General features: G+C 40.2%; 1 pseudogene; it reads right to left on the reverse strand.

Moving 5' to 3' along the window:
* Positions 1–4,024: 4,024 nt before the first annotated feature.
* Positions 4,025–4,727, reverse strand: LOC132234298 (large ribosomal subunit protein uL23-like; annotated as a pseudogene).
* Positions 4,728–5,077: the final 350 nt, after the last annotated feature.

A 5,077-nucleotide genomic window follows, 5' to 3' on the forward strand; every position in this document is an offset into this window, starting at 1 on the left:
ATGGGATAAGTTTAAGGCCATGTAGCCAGTAAATGGCAGGATCAAGATGAACTCAGGACTTTGTATTACAGAATTTAATCTTATAGGCTATACTGGCTTTCATATTGTACATGGAAGAATACTTCCAAATGGAAAATAAGGAATTAATACTTAGGATGTCAGTCTAATATTTAGTATGTAAGTGGATAAAGGTAATCTGAAAAGAACAGAGAATTAAAGGTACATCAAGGTAGCATGTGGCTCCTAAGAGAGACAATTTTGCAAAGATCAGTCACCTTTTTTTATTGGTGGCTTTGGTTTCCAAGTCTAGACCCAGGAGGCCTGATTGAACCCTATATCCTCTCCTTCCAATGTTTATCAGGTTGTTCTCTAGCTCTAGTTTTTGGTAAACTACCCTCTTGTTTGTTTTCTCTAGGTCATGGTGGATTGTGTTTTCATGGGTTTGTAACTTTTTATTGTAAAATCATCTTCTGGGTGTTGTTTTGTTCTGGAACTATCTGTGGGCATTGGACCGTGGAAATGTCCTTGCAGAATAGATTCCATATGCTTCTGCCTGGGCTCTATGAACTCAACAATGTAGACCAATTTTTATCTGTGGTTTCTTTACAGCATAGGTAATGCAAATTTGGATCCAACTTTATTCTGGCATGAGCCTCAGGTTTAGACTTCTGATTAGAATACCCCTACCCCTAACAGGCCCAGTCAAATGGCAAGCTTCCTTGCAGCTTTCCCTGGGCTAATGGTACTGTCATTTTCATAGACGGGCCAGGTCTCGGAGACAGTTGGATTTATTCAGGATTTTAAGCCTGTTTCATTTTAAAGGCCAAAGGATACATATTTTTTTCATGTGCAGATGTTAAACCTCAGCACCACTGTGTTGATCTATTTTCTGGCTGAAGCCCTCATGGACACCATCCTCTGCTTATGGTATTGGCTTTATCATCACTCAGTTTTTCTATAACCTGGATAGTGCTCTTTTTTTTTTTTTTTTAGGTAGCTTTGTATTTGAATTTTTGTGTGTGTCTTATTTTATTCAGAATTTCTGTGTTCATCATGAGAAGTGAGCCATTTACATGATCTCAGTCTGCCATGTTGCCAGAAACACCAAAGCATAGAAGCAGAGAGTGAGTGACTTCTTGTGTGTGGAGGGGCACCTGTTATGTAAAGAGGTTGAGAGGATTATGTGGCTAGAAAGGTAGGGTGGTGCTAGAGATGCAAAGAGATGGACTGTATTCTGTAGGCTGTGGGGAGGCACAGAAGACTGAGTGTATAGCATATGAATTCTACATTTTTAAGAAACTAACTTGGTAGCACTGTGAAGAATGGACGGAACACTGACAGATTAATGACATGGCAACAAATTAAAATGCTATTGAGCCCTGGCTGGTGTTTCTCAGTGGTTAGAGTGTCAGACTAAGCACCAAAGGGTTTGATTCCCAGTCAAGGGCACATACCTGGGTTGTGGGTTTGCTCCCTGTCTCCGGTTTGGGTATGTGTGGGAGGCAACCAGTCGATGTGTCTCTCTCACCTCGATGCCTTTCTCTCTCTCTCTCTCTCCCCCTCTCTCCCTCCTTCCCACTCTCTCTGAAAAACAATGGGAAAATATCCTCAGGTGAGAATTAATAAAAAAAAATGCTATTGAAAATGTCTAAGACAAAGATAGCTGAGAGATGGACCCCAGCATTGGAAACAGGAGAGAAAAGATAGACTCCAGAGAAAAGGAAAAGCTAGACTTCACAGCATTTGGAGACTGACTGCATAGGAGAGATGAAGGAGAGGGAGTCAAAGATAACTCCTAGGCTCATTAAAAGGACATTTGGTTTGACTTATACTTTCTTGGAAATAGAGGTTATCACTGACTAGAGGTGTGGCATTGCCCATTCCCGTGCCATAAATACCCTAATATGTGGTGGTATCTAGGAGAACCCAAGATTGTGGTAGGGCTGGGTCAATAGGCAGTGGGTGGGCTGATGGGCTTGCTTCTGGCTCAAAGGTTACATTTAACAATCCTATGTAGTGGATCACAGTAAGTACCTCCAACCTAGGTGGAAATGTCGTGAATTCCATACTTCTTCCTACACTGTCAGAAAGTGGGGTCTGATTGCTTTAGCTACACTTATGTTAACTGCATTCTCTGGTCTCCCAATTTTTTTATGTGATGGAAAGATAATGAGTTTTCAAGGTGAGTAGCTTTTTCTTTGTCTGGAAATGAAATATTTGGTCTGCAGTTGGAGAAAAGTGAAATTAAATGAAACCATACAAATTGACTAAAAAAAACCCCACTGTATGTTAGCAGTTTATAAACATTTTATGCTGACAAAGCTCAGCAAACCTGGACAGAAATACTTTCACAGATTCGATTATAAGGCTGCCCTCACTGCAGCAGGAACTGGCTCAGCAAAGGAACTCAAAGAACAACCTCATATAATTTATCCTTTCCTTTTTTCTTTTAAGGAGAAATGCTATGGCAAGAAACACATAGCAGTCTCACCATGTTGTACCAGTGCAAACCCATATGAATGCTTTCTATATAGAACTGATCCTGCATTTTAGAAATAGGAGAGTGAGAGGCATGCCTTGGTCAGGCTGGTTGAGGAGTCATCAGAAATTATCCCCATCAACAAAGGCTCTTTGCCTGCTTCCCCCAATTCTTTCCTCCAACTGCTTTTATTTGCTTAAGGATTGAAACCCATAAACTCCAGCAAACATGAGAAGACCTGAGTTTTTTGACTTGAAAAGAATGATTACAAGCCCGTGTCTGTGTTTTCAAAGACTAGGTCTCCAATTTAGCCCCGAGCTCTGAGGACGGTCACAGCTGCATTGCAGGGCTCCACAGGAAGCGTTGGGGTCGAACACAACGGCATTTTTAAGTTGAGAAACCTTTGAAGATCAAAATTTAAAAAGAAAAATCAACCCTACTGAGAGTCAACCATTTATGAATTGCGATCAAAGAGCACTAAACCAGAAGTCAGAAGAGCTGGATTCTGGTCTTCTCTTTGCCACTACCTGTCAAGTGTGACCTTAACAAGTCTCGTAACCTCTTCAGGCCTCCCTTTCTTCATTTGTAAAATGAGGGAGACAGAACAGATGACTGGGTCCCTGATGATGGTCAGTGGATGAGATGCAGTCAACCCTCTGAGAAACATTGAAAGCTCAGCAGTTTTGATTTGTAAGATTGGAATGTATGTCAGGAATCTTTAGCTTATGTGGCTTCCCCGGGGATTCACATATGCGGCTAAGGTTGGAAACCATGGTCCATGTGATTTTTTTATTTTGTTTTCTGTTTTATTTTAGAAATTCTTTTGAAAACATTTCAAACCTAAATAATTTCCAAAATAACATAGTGGATATATATGCATTATTATTATTAATACTTTTTCTAAATTATTTGAGAGTAAATTACAGATGTCATACTACTTTAACTCAAAATACTTCCGTGTGTATCTCCTTAGCAAGTACATTCTCTTTCATAATCATGGTACAAAGACAACACTTGGGAAACTTAACATCGATTCAATATTATTGTCTAATATACCATCTGTTTTCAAAATTTGCCAATTTTCTCTATTCTGTCCATTATATCTAGTTGATTTTTAAAGACATTTTTACATTTCTGAAACACAAACTTATAGAAACATTGGAAGTAGCATACAAAGAATTTTATTCTTGCACCATTTGGGAGTAAGTTGCCAATCTGATGCCCTATGCCATGGCCCCCAGTACTCTGATGTGTATTTTCTACAGAAAATTTCTTTATATAACCACAGAGCAATAATCAAAGGGAGGAGATTAATATTGATACATTACTCTTTTGTAGTCCTTAGTTATGCCAATTGTCTCAATAATATTTGTGATAGAAGAATACCCAGTTCAGAATCTTGTGTTATATATAGTTGTCATATCTCCTTTGTCTCTCTCAGTCTGAAATAGTTTCTCAGGCTTTCCTTAACTTTCATGACCTTGATATATTTGAAGATTTCAAACCATTTTCTTTTTTTTAAACAGTGTAAATTTTTATATTTAGAATTAGGCAGCTGGACTCAGTTTAGATGATCCCAATTTTGTTGGCAACATCCAAAGCATCATAGTCAGGAGCCAGTAGAACATATGCCCTCTTCTCCCCATCAGGCCTGATCGGGATGTTGACCTTGGCCACATCAATGTCCTAGAGCAGAGGTTCTCAACCTGGGGGTCGCGGCCCCTTTGGCGATGGAACGACCCTTTCACAGGGGTCGCCTAAGACCATCCTGCATATCAGATATTTACATTACGATTCATAACAGTAGCAACATTAGTTATGAAGTAGCAATGAACATAATTTTATGGTTGGGTCACAACATGAGGAACTGTGTTTAAAGGGCCAGAAGGTTGAGAACCACTGTCATAGAGCGTCTTCACAGCCTGTTTGACCTGGTGCTTGTTGCCTTGACATCCAACAGTGAACACCAGTGTATTGTTGTCTTCTGTCTTCTTCATGGCTGACTCGGTGGTCAGGGGGAATTTGATGATGGCATAGTGGTCAAGCTTTTTTCTCCTGGGCGCCCTCTTCCGAGGATATTTAGGCTGCCTCGGAGCCTTAGTGTCTTTGGCTGTCAGAAGGTGGGTGACGTGTGGATCTTCTTTTTGTGTGTGTGTGTGGCTGTGGATGTTGTCTTTGCCTTTACAGCCTTTGCTTTGGCTTCAGCTTTGGGAGGGGCAGGGGCTTCCTTCTTTGCTTTTGGCTCCATCTTTGTAAAAAGGGTCAGGCCATTTCTTTAGAATGCCCTTCAGCATGGGTTTGTTTGATGTTATTTCACGTTTGTTAAGAGTGTTGTGGATGTGATGCCGTGCTCTTCTCATTATACTTTATTAGGCGGCACTCCGTGTTGATATATCTTATTGCTGACAGTTTTCACTTGGATCACTTGATGGAGGTGGTGCTTTCCAGGCTTCTCCTCTGAAAAATTACTCTTTCTCCCTTCATAATGAATGAGTATTTTGAGGGACCTACTTTGAAACTATGTCAATGTCTCATTCATCACTGTACATTCAATTTGTTCATTCATGGACTTATGGTTTCCTATTTTATTCGATGGGT

This window comes from Myotis daubentonii, chromosome 5, assembly GCF_963259705.1.
Source record: "Myotis daubentonii chromosome 5, mMyoDau2.1, whole genome shotgun sequence".
Taxonomy (NCBI): domain Eukaryota; kingdom Metazoa; phylum Chordata; class Mammalia; order Chiroptera; family Vespertilionidae; genus Myotis; species Myotis daubentonii.